General features: G+C 34.8%; 1 pseudogene; it reads left to right on the top strand.

Annotated features, from left to right (window-relative positions):
- The first annotated feature begins 4,172 nt into the window (after positions 1 to 4,172).
- On the top strand, positions 4,173 to 6,489 carry LOC105743085 (annotated as a pseudogene).
- The last annotated feature ends 15,105 nt before the right edge of the window (positions 6,490 to 21,594 follow it).

Below are 21,594 nucleotides of genomic sequence, written 5' to 3'. Positions count from 1 at the left end.
TCTGCACTTGTTCTGGGTGGGCATTGAGTTTCCTCCATATGTTTCTGCATTTGATTCTTTATTGCAGATGTTATTAATTCAGGGATTTCTTTTTTTTATTTCCAATCTGAGTTCTTCTATACTTTTCTGCAGCTGTTTATTTCAGTTGCCGTTGATTCATTGCTTTCAGCTGTGTGATTCCCAGTTTGTTCTGCAAACTGTTAGTGTTAGTGTCCTCTGCACTTGTTATGGGTTGGCTTCGTTTCTGAGCTTGCATTTTGTTCCTTCTCATCATTTTGTGTAGCACTGTCTTCTGACATTTGTTGTAGAACTTTGGTGCAGTTATATCCTTATCACCTACTGAAGTTCAGGTGCACATCTACAATGTTTGGATTTATCCAGCTGTGCCTGGCCTTGGTCTTGCTGCTGTGCTCAGCTCTTTCCTGTTGCTGCTCTTGGGGGGTGAACCTGTTGTGCCCCTCTGACAAAATGTTCTGCTCCTGGACTAGCTGGGTGGTTCTGTCCCCTACACTCTCTGCAGGGATTGCAGCTGCAGGGTTTCACCCAGGCCTGTATGCCAGGCCTGAGCTGATTCTGGAAAGGACAAGATGGAGTAGCGGGGAGAGGCAGCTCTCCTACACACTTACTGGGCCTGCACTAGGACTGGATCTGGGGGTTCCAGGTATGTGGCAGAAATTCCTACTCGGAGGGTGGGGTGGGGGGGTACTACAGAGTCATTGGGGGTGTCCCAAGAGGGTGGAAGAGCGTCTCACCCAGTTGCACCTAGGCTGGGACCAGTAGGTCCCGCTGGTGCAGGGTAGCAGGAAGCTCTCCCACACACTCACCAGGCCTGTGCTAGGGCTGGGTTTGGGGCTTTCCAGAAGGCGGCAGAAATTCCTACTGGGCAGGCAGGGTGGGGGAGGTGCTGTGGAGTTGATCCTTCATTTGTATCCCCTTTTTTGTTTAGTTTTGTCACAGATGGGTATTCTCTTGTCATTTAAATAATATAGGTGTGTGAATTCAATAAAATAATACAATATATTCCAGTAGTCCATAATAATAGTGGGTTATGCATAGGACTGGCAATGTCAGAAGTTATTGACTTCAGCTTTGTACAGCTCAGCATATTAATATGGCTTTACTTTTTACACCTTGTTTTTATATTTTTCTGCTGGATGCTTAAGACAAAGATAAAACAAGACCTATATAACAAGAAATGTAACTTTTGTATCTGCCAAGATCATTTAATCCCCTGCAAATTTATCCTGAAACCTTGTACTGCAGTTTGTAGATCCTTTGTCAGTGTCAGCCATGTGGATGAGTCACAGCCATTGCTTCACCTATTTGCTTCTGTGAAAGCCTGAGAGAATGTTTTCTCTCCATGTGACTCTCCTTAGGCATACTCTGCATCATTGATCAGTCCTCTGTGACCCTCTAATCTCCTTGATCAGTAAATTTGGAACACAACTGAGTTACAGTACTATACTGGGAGATTTTAAAGACCCATTGACACAAAGAGATAAATCAACCATGGGAAAAAAAGCAAAGAAAAAGCAGAACTAAACTTAACTTGTGTAGAAATGACTTAGTAGAACTTTAGAGAGTTTTCCACCCAACAGCATCAGCATACACATTCGTCTCAGCTGCACATGGTACATTCTCCAAAACAGATCATGTGCTAGCACACAGAACATGCTTAAGTAAATACAAGAGAATCAAAATTATAGCATGCATATTATTACAACTCTATAAACACAAGTAAACTAAATAATACTCAACTGAACAGTAAATGTGTCACTGAAGAAGTTAAAGAAGAAATTAAAAAATATTTACAATGCAACAAAAATGTAGATACAACTTACCAGAATCTATGGACCACAATAAAAGCTGTTTTAAGAAGAAATTTATAGTGAAATATTCTCACATCAGGAAAATAGAGTAAGCCCAAATAAACCATCTTACATTTCACCTTAAACTCAAAGAAAAAGAAAGGTAAGTCAAGCTCAAAAACCAAAGAATGCAGGAATTTAAAAGATCAGAGAAGAAATAAATGCAATGGAGAAGCAAAACAATAAGAATTGTTGAAGAGTTGGTTCTTTGAAAGAATAAATAAAGTTGATAAAATCCTAGACAACCTCATTAGAAAAAGAAAAGAAAAAAGTCAATTTATGCAATGAAGAATTAAAAGATTAATGTCACTACGGACCCTATAGAAATTCAAAACATTACCAATACTTATTTCCAAAATCTTTACTCTCAAAGAATGGAAAATACAGAAGAAATAGACAGATTTCTAGACATGAACCACCAAAGCTCAAATAAACAAACAAACAACAGTAAGAATTCTGAATAGTACGATATTGTCAATGAGACTGAAAATTTAATTAAAAACCTACCAACAAAGAAAAGCCCAGGTCCTATGAACTCACAGCTGAATTCTACAAGAAATTTAGAGATGATTTAATGGCAAATCTTCTCGAACTCTTCAACAAAATTTTTAAAAAGCAATTCTCCCAAACTCAAATCCAGAGCCAAGCATTACCCTGTTACAAAAACCAAAGAAAGGCTCAAGTATGAAAGAGAAATACAGGCCAAACTCCCTAATCTACATAAATACAAAAATACTCAATAAATTACTCACAAACAGAATGCAACAAATCATCAAGAAGATTATAAAATTATGACCAAGTAGGATTCATTCCAGGAATGCAGGGATGATTTAGTATACACAGAAACATAAATTTAATACATCTTAACAGAGCCAAACATAAAATCAAATGATCAACTCAATAGATGTAGAGAATTTTTTTACAATTTTTGCTAATATTTTATTGAGCATTTTTTCCTTTTTATTAAATTTAATGAGAAAAATAGCAATGAAACAAGTTAGTAGGACAGTTACATAATTAATACATTGCATATTGTTGTCTGCATAGTAGTTATTCAGAGTAAAAGATGCAGGTATGCTATCTTGTCAACAGGAAAAGCTGTTGACAAAGCCCATCATTCATTCATGATAAAAACACTACAGAAATACTTGCCTCTAGGAATAAGTTTGGAAGAATTGCTCCCTTTTCAGTTTCATTTAATAGTTTGAGAAGAGCTGGCATTAGATATTCTCTAAATTTCTTCCTAAAATTCATCTGGAACCAGAAGAGTCCTCGAATAACAAAGTGTCACTTGGCAACAAGGGAAAGGGAGGAGACATTACAATCACAGACTTGAAATTATACTACAAAGCTACTGTGATGAAATCAGCATACACTGGCAATAAAACAGACCAGTGGACCAGTGGAACAGATTAGATGATGTAGCCACAGCTACAAACAAACTCAGCTACCTTATCATTGACAAAAGGGCCAAAAATGTTCATTAGAAGATAGATAGCCTCTTTAATAAATCATGTTGCAAATAATGCCTTTCCACATGCTGAAGGCCCATGCCTATCACCAAACACAAAACTACAGTAAAAATAGATCAAAGATTTAAATATTAAAATTGAAACACTAAATCTTTTGAAAGAGAAAATAGGTTAAAACATTAATACAGGGTTAGGTAAAGAGTTCATGAAAAAAAAATCAAACTGAATGGGAAATGCGACACAAAGTCACCGGGTCATTTCTCAACTTTTTGAAGTTTCTTCACATGAAAATAAATAGAATAGAAAGAAAACCCACAAATTGGGAAACAGTTATAGCCAACAGTCCTTCAGACAAAGGACTTCTCTGTAGAACATATATTGCATTAAAAAAATCAGACCTTCAAAATTCAAATCAAAAAATGGGCATCTGAGATGAATATACACTACAGAAATGAAGAGATACAAATCGCAAATGAACATATGAAAAAATGTTCAACATCATTGGTCATTCAAGAGATGGAGATTAAAACAACACTTAAATACCATCTTAAACCAGAAAGAATGGTTATCATCAAAAAGTCAATCAATAACAAATGCTGGAGAGGTTATGGGAGAAAAGGACCCCTTCTCCACTGTGTGCTACAACCTTTATGGAAATCAGTATGTACATTTCTAAAAAAGCTAGGGTTGGAGGTCCCATTACAGCCAGCTACTCCCCTCCTAGGTATTTTCCAAAAAAACTGAAATCAAGTTTCAGTCTTGCCACCACAGTCCAGAGGCCCCTGAGCCTGTCTGTCTGCCGCCACCCACCCAGGACAGAGTACATCCAGGCATGGATAAAAATGAGCTGGTACAGCAGGCCAGGCCAAACCAGCTGAGCACGCTGAGCAATATGATGACATGGCAGCCTGAATGAAGTCTCTAACTGAGCAAGGCGCTGAATTCTCTAATGAGGAAAGGAACCTGCCCTCTGTTGCTTATAAAAATGTTATAGGAAATACAAAGGTATAATAGAATTAAAAGGAAAGCAAGAACTTGAGCACTAGACAATGAAGAGAGAGCAAGGAGAAGAGCTAGGAAACATGACAGAGGCAAGCCATATAGTTATATGTACAACATGGGTAAGGCAATGATCCTGAGAATCTTCAGAAGATTTTTTAATCTACCAGTTAAATGGACGGATTCTCACCTTGACTAACTATATTTACTGACACTTGTGAACTAAGCAACTGCACTGAAGATGGCAATTTGTAATAGTAGGTTCATGCTTTGTGTGCCTGTCATTTTGTCATTCTGAATACATGCTGCTTGTCATGACATGCCAGATGCTGCCATGCTGTCTCTTGGGTAGATGATTGTTTAAAAAGGAAGGGGGTGGAGAATGAAGGCAGAAAACAGGAAAAGGAGTGTTGTGGGACTGTCCTGCAACAATGTTGTATATGGTTAGATATCTGGACTTATGTGTAAACATATATAATTCTTTATTCCTATTTTTTAAAATATATTTTAATTTTTTGTCATATTCTGTAGGGACTTAAAGTTTAATATCAATACTTGATGAAAAATTCTTGTTCCATGTTATGCCTAAGATGTTTGATATTCAGACAGATGAAGTTAAGCTCAACAGCCTAGGTTATACACTAATAAAAATAAGCTTCTCTTCTGGAGGGTTAACAACCTAAGTTTGTAGACCAAAATTAGAGAAAAAGGAGGGCTGCAAGGAAAGCCAACATTTTGGCCCTAGCCTTCCAAGGTCAATTAAGACTCAAGACTATGAGAACTTGTTCTGTAACATCATGTAACTCAGTTGTGTCCCAAATTTTCTGATCAAGAAGATTATGGGGCCAAAGAGGAAAGTGATCAATGATTTATAGTGTGCCTAAGGAGAGTCACATGAACAGAAAACATTCTCTCAGGCATTCACAGAGAGCAAATTGGCCAAGCAATGGCCGTGACTCATTAACATGGCTGACACTGACAAAGGTTCTACAATCTGAGGTACAGGGCCTCAAGATAAATCCTGAGGGGATTTACCTGACCTTATCAGATCCAAAAGCTACAATTCTTGTTACATAGGTCTTGCTTTATCTTGGTCTTAGCCATCCAGCAGAAAATTATAAAAATGAAGTACAAGAAATAAAGCCATGTTGTTATGTTAAGCTATAGGGGACTCAGGTCAACAACTGCTCATATTGTCAGTCAAGTGGAAGACCCAGTACTATTATGGACTACTGGACTATTTTGGAATATTTTGCTGAGTTCATATACCTATAATATTTAAATGATGGAACTATATAAAAAAAGGGGATATAGATGATGACCATTTTGTATCTGTGTTAGGATAGATAACACAAAATGGTTAGGATAGATATATGACTGAATCCTCTTAATTCAAAGAATAGAGGGATTTGTTCTAATAGTGTTTGTAAATAGGATATCATGTCTGCATCTTGCACAACAAATAACCACTAGGAAGGCAGTATGCAATGTGTTCATTATTGGAACTGTCCTACAAATTTGATTTGAAACTGTCTCATTGCTATTTATTTCTCAATAAAATTATGGAAAAATAAAGTTGTAGGAACCTATAGGGATTGTCTCAAGTATCAAGCAAAAGATGGAAGCTGATGAGAAAAGCAACATATGGATTGAAAATACAGAGGGAAAATTTAGACTGAGCTGAGCAATATCTTCAATGATGTATTGTCTCTTTTGGAAAAGTTTTTGATCCACAGTGCTTCACAAGCAGAAAGCAAAGTCTTTCATTTGCAAATGAAGGGAGACTACTACCATTACGTGGCCAAGAATGCTGCTGGTGATGATAAGAATGTTATTGTGGATCAGTCACAACAAGCATACCAAGAAGCTTTGAAATCAGCAAAAAGGAAATGCAAACAATGCATTCTTTCAGATTGGGTCTGGCCCTTAACTTCTCCGTGTTCTATTATGAGATTCTGAACTCTCACGAGAAAGCCTGTTCTCTTGCAAAGACAACTTTTGATGAAACCATTGCTGAACTTGATAAATTAAGTGAAGAGTCATACAAGGACAGCACGCTAATAATGCAATCACTGAGATACGACTTGACATTGTGGACATTGGATACACAAGGAGAGAAAGCTGAAGCAGGAGAAGGAGGGGAAAATTAACTGACCTTTCAACTTTTGTCTGCTTCATTCTAAAATTTACACAGTAGACCATTTATCATACATGCTGTCCCACAAATAGTTTTTTGTTTATGGTTTATGAAATTTATGTTACTTCTATTTGAATTTCTGTGTTTCCTATGTGGTTTTATGATTAATATTAGAAGAGGAAAAGAATAAATGCTTCATCTTTCTAAAATATGATTTAGATTGTATGTTTGCTATTTTATGATTTTAATTATATTTGATTTGTATCCTGCAAATTAATTCTGATACAAAAGCAAGATATGTCTTGCTTTTCTTTAATTCAACTTTGAATGTGAATGAAATACCAAATTTTCAGTAAAATATGAATTTTTAGTAAACAAAGAATAACATTTTATTATGCATATATCCAAATATTGCTTCACACATGCTCATAATTTAAAGTCTGCATTTTCTATTACACTTTCAAATTTAATTGACAGCTTGTATTTTTATTGGTAATTTTGGAAAAACATGTCTATGTAGTAAACTAAAATTCAGTGTCCAGAAATACTAGTTTGATTTATATATATAGATATATCTATATATCTATATATCTATATATCTATATATATAGATATATAGATATATAGATATGTTAAATTTGATTTTTTTACTAAATGTAAATTTTTTACCAATTGCAGAAGCAGCAAGCAAATCCACAATTATCATGGGATACATGTATTAGTTCATTAGTGACTTAGAATAATAGAAATCTGCTTTATTACAGTACTGGAGAAAACTCTGAAATCAGTACTACTGAAGCAACATCAAGGTGCTGAAGACTGTGATCTTGCAGTGGCTATAGAGGATTTCTTCTTTCTGTCAGCTGCTCATACCTTTGGCTTTTTCTGTACCTGCATCATTCAGTATCTCTATGATTACATTGACTTTTCCACAACTGCAGGAAGTATTTCTAGGTATCTCTCATATAAGTGCCTATAATTATATTTAGGACCCAGGCAGAAAAACATAGATAACATCGTCAAGATTCTTAACTATAAGAGCAGTCTTTTCCATATAAAACAGCATTCACAGGACCCAAGGATTAGGATATAGGTATATTTGAATATGTTTACTTTACTGAACTATAATTGTGTAAATTTTCCCAAGCTTTGATTGGAAGCCATGATTTGGCATTTAGAGTTACACCATACCTCTAAAAATGAGTAGTCCAGTAGGCCCATTTCTGTGTCTATTTCCACAGGTAGAATTTGAGAACTGTCAGTGGGGCTGGGGAGATGGCTCAGAGGAATAAGTACTTCTCTGGCAAGTGCACGGGCCTGAGTTCAATCCCCGGTTCTGGAAAAAAAATAAAATAAAATTAACAGTGTTCCGTAAAGTACTCTCCCCACTGATATACATAAACATAGTAAATGGAGGCACAACAACTTGATTTTCAAGAAGAGAAATCATGCAACTGGTTGCATCTATTCTAACTCAGACTCCTACACTGGATCTTTAATCTTATAAAACATCTATTAACTCTGAGAGCCTCCATTTACTCTTATGCAAGATGATGCTTGTAATTATACTTAATTGTATTGTTTTGAAAGGATTAAGTGAAACAATTAATGTAAAATGCTCAGTGCTGGCCCTGCCTTATAGAAAATGTTCTGTGAATGTTAGCTGCTTTATCAGAATTAATAGCATTACTGCTCCAATTGTTGTTACTTGGAGCTAGTTGTAGATAAGAAGAGTACAGAAAAAAGCATTTTAATGAAGTTTCATTGAACTGATCCAATTTCTTGACAGCTGGTAAAGAATTTATACTACAATAGCACAAACTGTAAGTTATCTATTTAAATGCTTTAAATTTATAACACGTGTACATATTACTTACACTACAGCAGAAAAAGAAAAATGTTTTCAAGATTAATCTCAATGTAAGAGTGCAGTAATTACAGTTTCATTTCATGAAACTAAATTGAAATGTGATCAGAAATTTTAAAATAAATCCTTGAAACAGAAAGATTCATGTCTATTCTGTGCTAAAACTACATTTTACAAACCTCAGCATAGTGAATTTATTTGAAAAATAACAATGAATATAAGATAGTTTCTATTATAACACTTCAAAAAGTAGTGACAAAATAAAGTCACATATAAACAATAAAATCCTTAAGATAGCATACATTCAAGCACTTTAATTTAATATCTTTATATAAATATAGATTTAAATTAAATAAATCTTATTTCTGTATATATAAATGCACCCATACGTCTAGCTTTCTTTATAAAAATTATTTTTAAAAAGAAGTATTTCTGTAATTAATGACAAGAAGATTGGATTTATTTTGCAATCCTACACAGTTCACATTAATACTGCCAGATAAATTTTTTTCTAGTTCTCCTGAAAATTCAAACACACAGTGCAAATGGAGTCACACAATTCATTTTTAATTATATATCACTCTAAAATATTTTCACAAAATAGTACATTTTGGAAGCTATTACTCACTCTATATATATTTATCAAATCATTTATAAAAAATTTCATTTTTACTATATTTTCTGGCCTAGGTTACCATAACAAAATAGCACACACTGAAACGATTGAAGCACAGAAATTACTTTTCTCACAATTCCAGAGGCTGAAGTTGACGCTTGAGGGGCATCTAGCTAGTGGTCTGTCTGAGACCTCCCTTCTTGAACTGTAGACACCCATCTTCTCATTGTGTCCTCACAGGACCCTTTATGTACACTTGTGGTATCTCTTATGCTCATTATAAAGACAAATTGGATTGCATTCTATCCTGATGAGCTCTTTTAACCTAAATTTTTTCCATGAAAGGCTTTCTCCAAATACAATCACATTAAGGGGTTTGGGTTTTCTTGGGTGGGGACTATCACATTAAAGTACATAACATTTACCATCTAATTATTTCAAAAGATTAAAATCTTTCTTTGAAACTTAATTTTTCTTAGCAGCTTTGAACATAAGTGAAAAAACATATTGTTATCATTCCTATTCATGAAATATTGTTGAATTTGTGCCTTCTACATACTAGGTATTTCAGGCCCATCACAGTTGTGATAAACCATGTGATTAGTTCTTTTTGGTGAGGGAACAAGAAAACTCACGGATGTCACTTCTAAGCCAGAGTATATGAACAGTATATTCCTTTGCTAGAATGCATTTCTTCTGCCATAAAGTCAAGCAGTGCTATATATAGCTGTAGTGAAGATACAACTATGTCTCATGTGCCATGGGTCAAAACCCAGCCTATCCTGGCTGACACAAGAATTGGTACAAGAAGTGGTTGTTGATGTAATAACAATATCGACAAAAATGCAAAATACTGGTGTTATTATAACTGGTAAATGCACTGAAGTTGTAGTTATTAGGAGATGTATTCATTTATGTATATATAGTGAAGAAATGTTTATCAAAGTCATATCAGGTACATAATTGTTTTATGACTCTAGGAAAAGCAGAATATTAGCATGTTGTGGTCACCATTGGCGATATTTGGTATGTTACTGTGAGGAAGAAATAAATTTTAAATGAATTAGCTGGTTTAAAACAAAATCTTGTAGAAGATTATGAAAACCTTGAAATTTATTCACATAAATATTTGAAAGAGTTAGCTGCTTCTCACATTTAAAAAGAAAACATCAAAACTAGATGACAAAAAACATTAAAACTCTAAGAGACCTGCATGAGTACATACATTGTAGGAAAAACTGTTGGATGAAAGTTGAAACCAGAAAACGGATCCAAAATGGATCAAGAACAGAAGTATGAATATAAAAGTTCAATGATGCAAAGTAGGCACAAGAAAATTGAGAGTGTCTGAGAGTGGAAGGAAACAAACAAGGAAGTAAAACATGATGATTCATTCTAACTGTCAATTTGGTTAGGCAACTGTGCCCAACAGTGAGCTCAAACATCACTATAGGCTATAATGTGAAGATATTATTAGATATAAACATTTAAATCAGAAGACTTATTTTTTTGCTCTGAATTCCTGGTTTAATAAGGACTTGTTTATTTTGAGAAAAAAAGATCCTAAACATCAGACATTCACAAAAAATAACCAACGATATCAACTTTAGTAAACAAAGACTATTACACTAATTTTTCTAGAGGATGCATTTGACAGCTCTCATTCACAAAAATACACTGTCACATTTGTGTCTAACAGCCTCACAAAGTATTTGATGTGGGGTGATACACGTAACTCTTAACTCAAACAAAACTGCTTTCAGATGCTACACTAAATGAGACTGCTTTTGCAGTTAGGGAAACAACTACTGAAATCACGTATAAATGGAAACAACTGTACTGCCTGCATAATGAGAGATTATTGTGGAGACAGCTGGCAAAAACCATACAACCTTTTTATTGTTAATTCATAGAGAGGTATCAAAATTAAAAAGCAAAACTTACAGGAGAAGACTTTAACAAAATGACTAGGAGCAACAAAGGAAGTGAAAATGGTAATAGGTGCAAAGAAATTATGAACATAGTAGGACACAGGGAGAACAGCGAGCATGTGCTGAAGATACTAGGGAAAGGATCTGGTGAAATTTTTATCTTAGTCAAGCACCTAGGTAAAGAAATAATGAGACAAGACTTGTAAACCCCACTATGTGCTTAAGAGGCATCCTCACCTTTGGTGCTGTCTGTCATCCTTTCCTTCCTCAACCTCCTTTTCGTCGTTCTTGATCAACTCCAGCTGGTCCTCTGCCTCATCATCATCACCACCATCACCATCACCATCATCATCATCATCATCATCATCATCATCATCATCATCATCATCATCATCATCATCATCCAGTAGATCCTCCTCCTCAGCAGAGTCATCCACAGCACCCTCAGACTCCATCTTCACATTAGTCTCTTTCTTCTGGGAGGTGCTGGTCTGCTCCTCTTTGGTCTTATCATTCTTCATCTCCACTGCTTGTTTGCTCTGTTCCTTTTCAGTTTTCTCCAGGCTTTCTGGTAAAGAATTCACTTTTGTTTTATCTCAGTTAGCTCCTTCTTAATGGCCTGAAGGTCATCACCTTTCAACTTTCCAGACTTGGAACCCTGCTGGCCACTCTCAGAATTTAAGCCACTTTTGCCTCTTCAGGAAGTGTTTCCTGATACACACTAGCATTTCAAGGGCACTACAGCCCAAGCAAAAGGAGGAGGAGGAACACGTGCTGGGGAACTGTACATCCTGTCATAATAATCACACTGAAAGTCGTAGTCCAAGTCAAAAGAGGGGCTGAGTAGAGGGGACAGAGAAGAGTGTTCTGGTGCTGACCTGTGCATCTCTGCTGTAGATCATTTCACGCCTAATTTTCCTCTGTTCACTTTTGGCTCTACAGCCAGATTAATATCTAAAACCTGGCCAGAAATCATTCTGCCATCCTTTCCATTTACAGCAGCACAGGCATTTCTCTCATTAACATACTGGACAAAGGCAAAGCCCTTATAAATGGAGCAACCCACAATTTTGCCATACTTTGAGAAGATGGCCTCAACATCAAATTTCTTCACCACAAGAGTATTCTGATTCCCAACGAACATGGGAATTCATGGAGTGAAGATATGTCTTGTTGATAACATTACTAGCCATTGTGTTTGAAGATAAAGTTGCTAACAGTGACAAGAACCAGGAGAGGGATAAGAGAAGAGATTAGATTCCAAATCCGTTCTCAGGTTCTTTGTGGATTTGACTGCTGCTTAAGGTCAGCAATGAGGCAGCAACTTCTCAGTCATCCTTCTAAATCAAATAATTTTAAATAAAGTAGGTTATCTATTATAACATGGGCAGGGCTTATTCAAAAAGTTGAAGTCTTTAAAATCAAAATCTAATTTCCCTCCTGGAGAAAACAATTCTGTGTGATAGTTGCGACATATAAGCTGTTCCTGAGTTTATTTCCCGTAGATATCAGACTAAACACTTCAACGTGGACTCTTCCTTGATTCGCTATTTTGCTGAACTGTTCTAAAATTGTCAACTCTGACAACCTGCTGACCGAATTCCCTAAACAAGACAATGACCTTTCCAATCAAAGTACCTAAATTACAAATGTAACAGTATATGTACAGAATCTACATGTGGAATAACTCTGCTCAAAACAATCACATATGATTTAAATAAAGAAAGAAATGTTCCATATTCATGCATCAAAAGAGTGAATATTCTTATGCTTATTATTCCAGTATAATCTATAAACCAATGACAATCCCAGTCAAAAACTAAGCATGGTATTTTGTACATTCTACCAAGAAACTGATTCCAAAGTTTAAATCACAGGAAGAAAGTTATAAAGTATTCAGCACAATACCAATAAAGAATGAAGTTGAAGGAATAGCACTACTTGATTTAAACAATTACCATAGATCTTCAGGAATCGAGAAAATATAATACTGGGGAAAGAACAAACACACAGATATGTGGAAATAAATTGGGAGTTCATAAATATACACACTAAAATGTAGTTTTTTTTATTTGTTTACTCATTTTTAATTTAATTTTAAGGAGTGAAAGGAAATATCAGAAACAAAGACAGAAACAAAGTAATGGACAGCAGTACATATGGTATGGAATTTAAAAACAGAAATAAAAATTTAACAATGAGTGCTGTATTATATATTTTCATCATCAAATCTATTATTCAGACTAATAGACATAGGTATGCAGGATGGGCCAAATAATGAAGTATTAACACTTACTTTCAATAGACCTTAATTTTTTTCTTGCTCTTTTTATTTCTTAAAATTTATTTTAAAGAGAGTATACTAATAGATTAGACATTAGAAACAGTACATATTTAGAAGAAGAGAGGTATTCAACTGTGTTTTTGTATTGCACTTTGCTGTCTTCAATTGAGTAGCTCAGACTATTGATATTAGCATGTAGAATTGGTGAAAGTGAAAATTTTAAGCACTAACTGCTACTTTAAAAAAACTGATGGAAATTAGTACTACAATAATCTCAGCTATCCTGCATATATACTTGCTTGACTTTTCCCCCTTACATTTTTTTTTCCTTTCCTTTCCTTTTATTGTTTATTCCTTATGTTCAGGTTCTTTGGAAAAGAACCTGATAATTTTATCATATCAATTATTCCTTTGAGACTTTCTTTATTCTTTAAGGATTTTTTATTTTTATTTTTATATTTGATGGAACTGGGCATTGAACTCAGGACCTTGTGCTTGCCAGGGAAGCTCTTATTTTACTGAGCCATCTCCCAAACCCCCTTTTTTTCTTTTCAAATCTTTTTTTTTTTCCAGAATTGGGGATTGAACTCAGGCCCTTGCATTTACCATGGAAGCACTTATTCTACTGAGCCATCTCCCCAACCCAAGATTCTTACACTAGGGACACAATATAATAGTTACATATGCAGCTGTGATTTATTTCACATGAATATAGCTCCTAGTCGGATGCATTTTACCTAAAAGGTCTCAAGTTTGTCTTTCTTTATAGTTGAGTAGTACTCCATTGCATAAAAATACCACATCTTTTTTATCCATTCCTGAGATGATAGGCATTTTGTGTTGTTTCTAAGACTTGGCTTTGACAAATTGTGCTTCTTGGGTGCACATATATCACTTTGGTATGATATTTTCAGTTGTCTGGGAAAAATGCACAGTGGGGGTATATCTGGGTTAAATGGGGCTTCAAATCTTAGGTTTTGTTTCTTTACTGATTTCCATAATGGCTGTGCCAGACTACATTCGCAACAACAGTGGAGAAGCGTTCCTTTTTGCCAACAGCCTATTTAGTATTTGTTATTAGGTGATTTGTGAATGACAGATATTCTTTCTGGGGTTATATGGTATCTTAATCTTGTTTTAATTTGCATTTCTTGAATGTCCAGTGTTGTGGAAAATGTTTTCATGTATTTATTTGCCATTTGTATTTCTTCCTCTGGGAAGTATGTATTCATCTAAGATGCCCATTTTTGGATTGGAACTTTGAATTTTTAGTGCCTGATTTTTTAAAAAAATTATATAGTCTAGACAAAAGTCTTTTGTCTGAATGATTAGTGATTAATATATTTTTCCCAATTTGTGGGCTTTTTTATTTTGTTGGTGAATTCGTTTGACACTGTTATGGTTTGTATCTAGTTGTCCCTCCAAAGACTCATGCAGTCATGGGGCAGACTTCTAGAGTTTGTGATTATCTCAAGATTCACAGGGATTATGGATATAAATGCTTCTGGGATTATGGTTATGAGTGCTACTACCAGCCTGGGGCAGATAGCCTGAATGCAACACAAGGCAGACAGACTTGGTCTCTATTGCCATTGTTGCCACTGCTCCTGCCCTTTTGCTTTTGCCAGTTTGCTGTTTTCCAATGCCATGAACTGTGGCCCTCTGCCATGTGCCAGTCTTCCTTGGAGTCAGTAGAGTATGGACTGAAACCTGCACAAACTGGGAGCTAAATAAATCATTCCTTCCTTAACTCTGGATATTGGGTATTTTGTCCAAGCAGCAAGAGAAACATAACCAAGACAGATGCAGAAAGTTCTCAATAAGATGAGATCCAAATTGTTGATTCTTAGAGGTTTGATTCTTGTGAAGTTTGATTTTTGTTCATGAACTCTGCCTCTCCTTGCTTTCAATATTTCCTCCTATTTTCCCTTCCAGTAGATTTAGTGTTCCTGTCTTAATGTTTACATCTTTAAACCATTTTACTTTTAGTTTAGTTCACGGTAATAAACTTGGATGTAGTTTTAATTTTCAGCATGGAGAGAGCCAGCTTTTCCAGTACTATTTGTTACAGAAACTGTCTTTCTTTCAATGAACGTGTTTGGCTGAGTGTGTTCATAGTTGTATTTGTATCTTTCAATGTGTTCCAGTGATCCTCAGGTCTTCTTTTTTGCTAGAACCATGCTGATTTTATCACAGTAGCTTTGTAATATAATTTCAAGTGAGAGTGAGGAATTATATTGCCTCCTGCCTTTACTTTGCTGTCCAGGATTTCCTTTGCTATTTTAGGTCTATTCTTATCCCAAATAAATTTTGGAAATTTTTCTAGATTTGTGAGGTACAGTGATGGTATTTTGACAGGGATTGCATTAAATCTGTATAACAATTTTGGAACTATCATGGCAAAATGTAGTTCAGACATCTAATTATAAATTGACATTTGATCTTATGGTATTCAGATTTTGCAAGATAAAAATAAAGGACACATAATTTATAAGATTATTTTATAATAGTCACCCAAAGAGTCATATACAAAGAGAGTACAGGAAATCTTCTGCACACTAAAGACTAAATGCATACAGTTGAAGACCTGTATCCCACAGCAATATTTTGCATAGGTCCAGCTAAAGACCTACAGCAGAGAGGTCAAGAGCCCACAACAGTGTCTTATGCAGGTCTATTGCATGGATCCATGCTCAGAAGGCCCAAAGGTCAGTGCTGGAAACTAGAAAACCTGTGCCACAGTGTTGAAGGGTCTGTGCTGGTGAGCTGTGAAATCTGCACTGGAGCCAGGAAGTGACACTCAGTAAGGACCAGAGCTCCCCAACAAAATACTACAGTTATCCTCAGTGACACTGAGGTTGCAAGCTCTGATAATGAGAACATCCAGGTCCATACCAGGAAAGCCATGACAACAAGCTTCTCCAACACTTTGAATAGTGTATCATCTTCCTCTTTGAAACCAGGAAGCAAGGATCACACTAAGGACCTTCAAGGTGAGCCATAACCATTCTCAGCAACACCAAGGTCTCAAGCTCCTCAGTCAATGAGAACAGCAGAGTTCATCAAGAAATCCAACATGATAAGCTCCTCCAGGAGAACCAATAACCCCCAAAGTTCCCCTGACAATACACTGTCCTCTTTTGTATTTCTGTCTCTTATGCTGTGGTAACTATGCTCAGGTGGAACTCCCATACTCAGCACCATACTGGGTTTGTTTGTTAGGTGTTAGAAGTTGACAAACAGTTGTCAACTTGCCACAGATCCTAATAAAATGAGATAATATCGGTAAAAAAATCATTGTAGCTTTGACTTAGGCAGAGATTTCTTAGGTATGACACCTGTGTCTAAAGAAAAAAATGACAAAAGCAATTTTAACTAAATTAAATGTACTTGATCTCAAAATTCACTGATAAAAATAAAAATGCTGAATATCTGAAAATCATGTTAGGCTACATACCCAATATATAAACAATGACAATTACATAGATATAAAAAGAGTTAATTTTAAAGTGAAAAAAAATTTTGAAAACTATTACAAAAATGATTTATGAATTACTACTAAACAGCAATTATCAACTACATTAGCCATTAGAAAAATGTAAATCAAAACGAAAATAAGCCATAGTCAAACATGTCAGATCAGATCAATGGCATATGGGAATATTCCTTCTTCTGTATTTTTTTTATAAAAAATTAAATTTTAACTCCATTCTAAACTGACAAAACCATCAGAAACATAGCAGTGAAAATTGTTTAAAATCACTTGGCTACTACTGCTCAAAACTGTCAAGGTCTTCAGAAGCAAGAAATGTCTGAGAAAGTGTCAGTTAACAGGCAACTGAATCACTTAGAACCCTGATGACTACAGATATTGTGGGGAACTAGTGTATAGTTTGGAACAGAAAAGTATTGCTAAGTAAAATATAAATATGAACTTGATGCATTTAGTTTTTAATATGCCACTTTTTCATTAATTATTTAACATAGCAATTAGCAAAATAGTGTGTTCAAGAGAACTCTCTTTACTACCTCTTAGTTTTCTATGAGTCTATAACCATTCAAAACTGTTACAAGTTTTTCATCCCAGTGGAACAACCTCTCAAGTCATAAAGCCAAGTAGCATGGATAAAATTGAACTCACATTACTTACAGAAGCATGAGAATCACATTTTTTTAAAGTCTAAAAACCTCAAGAAAGAGATTCTTTATTATTTAGTTCTGAATTTCTTCAAAATAATAACTGCTATTTGTCTTATATTTTTCTCATTTTGAATAAGGAATGATTTTTATAATTAACCTTATTAATAGACAATATGTACTGATAGGCCTTCTGCTTGGTGGCCAAATGGGATGGGATTGGGAAATTGATTTGGCTTATGACAAGGAGCATGTTTGGTAATTAATTACCAGAGGGGTAGATATTTTCAGCCATTAATACTAATTATAAACTATTTCTACACTGCACATTCTATACACATAGTAGGGGTACAATTCTTATTATCTTTCTGTTTGGTTGCAGCACTATGACTCATTTAAAGCCACAGCTCATACACAAATTTTCTATGCTGCTGCCATTCTGGAACATACTATGGTCACTACCATTCTGGAACGTGGAGCTCTGAAGCTTTCGCCTCAAAGCAAAGTCCTTTACTTTTGTATTTGTGAGGATACAAAAGTTAGAAACTTTCTGCTTTTTATGATACTCTCAAGGCATATTTTTATTCTCCTGTTTCTTCTCAGCAATTGAGATATCCTCAGTTCTATTTTTGTAGTCCACAGCTTTACTGATTCTTCCTTTCTGGCCACATTAACACTTTAAATCATTTAGCTGGGTTCTTTGTTCTTGATTCTCAATATAAATCTAGATAAAAGCCCAAAACAGCAGTCATGCCACAGTTTCAACATTCAACTGCCTTGAAATGTTTTCTGTCTGAATAATTAGTCTGCTGCCCTTAATCTTAGTCTCTGACAAACTCTCTGGACATAAGTGAAATGCAGAAAAGCTTTCTGCCAAGCCATAACTCATATTGTTTGGAATCCAGCAGCCAGTGTAGTCCTTTTGTCCATGCCCTCCTCCTGCACATGCTCAATTTGTTCATGAAACAAATTCCCTAGCCCCTGCTGAGTCAATTAGTTAAATTCATAAACTTCAAAAATCAACATGAATTAACTGTCACAACACCTTAGAGCATAAACAACATGTCCTCTACTCCCTAGGATGTAGAAATTTTGAGTTACTTAGGTAAGCTTCTACTCTTCACTATTTGACATAACATATCAACCATTACATTGTCAGTAGTTGTCCAGTGAGAAAATGCTATTAGAAAATAAATATATGCAACAAAAACACATCTTCAGAGCAGACTGAATCTTACTGACCTCTTTAATGTTATTATGCAAACATTCCTGGACTCCATCAACTCATATCACCTTTAAATTCAATGAAAAAAATGTTTATTATAAATGAAAGTTTATGAGATTTCTATCATCCGTTTGCCTGCAAAATTCTTCATCTACCTGCATGTCCCTTATTTGAGTGTCATGCTAAATCTTGGAATTTTAATAGGAAATTTTTCCCAATATTTATTAGAAATAGAAATCAAGGTATAAAAGCAAATTTGTGCATGCCATGTTGATGATTATTGCTGTACTCATATTTATTGAGTAATCATGTTGTTATTTATGATTATATTTTAGAATTTCAAAAAAACAAGTTGCCTTCTTTGCTGCTTTTTCTTTTACTTTTTTATGTGTATACACTTTATTTCACATCTAAGCAAGTACAGACAAAAATACCTCATCTTTTTTTAGATGGAATTTTTGTATTTTGCTCTGTGTGATCTCAACCTCATGGGCTGAAGTCGTCCTTCTGAAGGGAGCATGATAATAAAAGAGTTGAGTCAGATTTATGTGAACTGAAGGTTAGGCCCAGTGCACACCTGTCCTTGGGAGGACTAGCTACCCCCTCAAGGACAGTAAAGGAGATAAAGATGAGAGAACCTTGTCTGCATGAAATTTGGTCTCAGCCAGACTTGATTTGCTGAAATGACACACATGCTTTATGGAACTGGGGCCACCTTTGTCTCACGTGATGTACGCACATTAGTTAGAAAAGACTTCTTTTAGAAGTTTTTTTTTAACTCTTCTGCTTATATGGTGAGGCATGTTGATGAAGTTGGACCCCAAGATGCTGCTGCTCTTAGGACTCCCCCAGCTGTCTCTGAGTTGTCATGCTTCCTCTTCTGGTGATGTATTTTCTATCCTACTGTGGTATATTGACTACTTTTTGTGTCTTACTGTTTGCTATGTGCTCTTTTGTTGTTTTGAACATTTTGTTTCAAATTTTCGAGTGGTGTGTAGTGGCTTTCTCCTGGATCAAACAGGAAACAACAGATAAAAATGCACTTCAATTCACAAATTTACCTTGTCAATACACCTTCCATCTGAGCTTATCTGCCTCTAGTTCTATGACCTGTCACTTATGAAAAATGATTCATGTCTGACCTCACTAGCGTTAGTTTTAATTGCTGAGGTTCTTTTTTTAAATTGTTTAATTCCTTTAATGTGTACATGATACTCATTCTCAAAATTTATACAGTGTATGACATACCAAAACGCTGCGGCAGTTTGCCTTAAATGTTAAGAAAATCCATATAAAAGAATGAGTTATACATAATCTCTGCTAAGTCATAAGCATCACTCATGACAACTGACAAAGGATAATTTTCCATAAAGAACAGATTTTAATCATGTGAAATAAACCAACATTTGCCCTTCCAAACTTGGAACTTATATAACCATTTTTCTTTATGATGTATAAATGTCCCCTAAATTGACTTGACCTAACATAGTCTATTATCTTTTTATGAGTTTCTTCATTAACAAGTTAATATACTTTGACATGTGCTCAAGATCAATTTTTCTAAGAAATTGTGCTCTAACATCCATAACCCAGTATTCTCTCAATTAGTGGTATTACCTCTAAATTCTATGAGAATAAAATGAGCTTGTCAAGAGTAAAAATCATTCTATTACCCTGTACCTATCACTTATCTACAAATCTATAATTATTTGTCATCAAAATTATATCCTTTATTAGAGTTTCAAGTTGAAAAACTGCTCCTTCTCTGTGGCCCTTTTTATGTACTTGTTTTCTTAACTATTTTTACATCAATAACTATAGAAGCCTCATTATCCTCCAAATCATAGATCATTTATCCTCATTCCTTCATGGCTTAGCACTTCATCTGCATCAGTTTATTCCTTCAGTTTTTAACCATATTCAGTCCACTCTCATAAACAGACAAGTAAGAAATGAAACAGTCCATGTTCTTCATCCCTTTCCAGCTCTTATTTCTTCTTTTCAGTTTAACTTGGTGGAAAGTAATATATTTCTGAAGTGTGGAGTTTATATAAAGAATAGCTAAACATTATTATGCAAATGTTATGAGACTAGAACAGAAACTAACAAACTAAGCTTATCAACGTAAAAGTTGAGTCCTACCCAGAAAACAAAAATTATCATTTTAGTGAATGTTTAAGATTTAATATAATGTCACATTTCAAAATTTCTGCTTTTCAGTTTTGTTAAACTCAAAAATTGTAAGTAAAAATATAAGTTTTACTTGACCCCAACTGATTAGACTTCCAAATAGAGTAAAATCATTTGTATTTTGGCACCTGATGACTCTAAGTGGGAATGAAGTTGTGCTCAAGCATACTCATCTTTTCCTAAAAGACTTATTTGGAATTATTTTTGCTTTATTCTTTAATGGCATACTTAGGAATGTTCTTCTTTCTGATACTCAAAAATTAATCATAAGCACACAAAGAGAGTAAGAGACTTGAAACAATAATGGGAAAAACTTCTGATGATCAAATATAATATAGTAGCAGTAGAGTCTGTTCAGTGAAGAAGGAGAATTCAGTCATCTGCATAGCTTTCATTATCCAAACTTTATAAATTATTTAAATTTCCACAAAGCTGGATAAAGCTTTTCATCTAAATGTGTTGTTACAGAGATCACAGTTCTGCAAGGTCAAATGAGAGTAGTAAATACGTAATTCAAGGTCAAGAAAAAAAAGGTGAGAATCTTCATCCAAGAGAGTTATAATGTAAATAAGTGAAAATAATGGTGAAATTTAAGTAAAAAATGAATTGAACAATTTATTTAGCACTCTAGTTTTCTATTAAGGTGATATATTTCATAGAGGGCATGACAAAATGATAAAAATGAATATTATTCATAATTCAACTAATTTTAATAAATGTTTCAAGTTATTCTTATATTCATCAGTTATTTTTTCAGAAAATAAACCTTCTTTATAAAACCAAAGCTTCATTTTTCTTGACCATTGCCCATTTTCTACTAGACATAGACCTAGGAAGAATGATATGGGGTTTCTTTCTGATTTTTTTT

Source organism: Octodon degus, unplaced genomic scaffold, assembly GCF_000260255.1.
Source record: "Octodon degus isolate 3935 unplaced genomic scaffold, OctDeg1.0 scaffold00097, whole genome shotgun sequence".
Classification (NCBI taxonomy): Eukaryota; Metazoa; Chordata; class Mammalia; order Rodentia; family Octodontidae; genus Octodon; species Octodon degus.
Note: the sequence above shows the minus strand (reverse complement) of the source record. Positions and strands in the feature narration are given on the sequence as shown.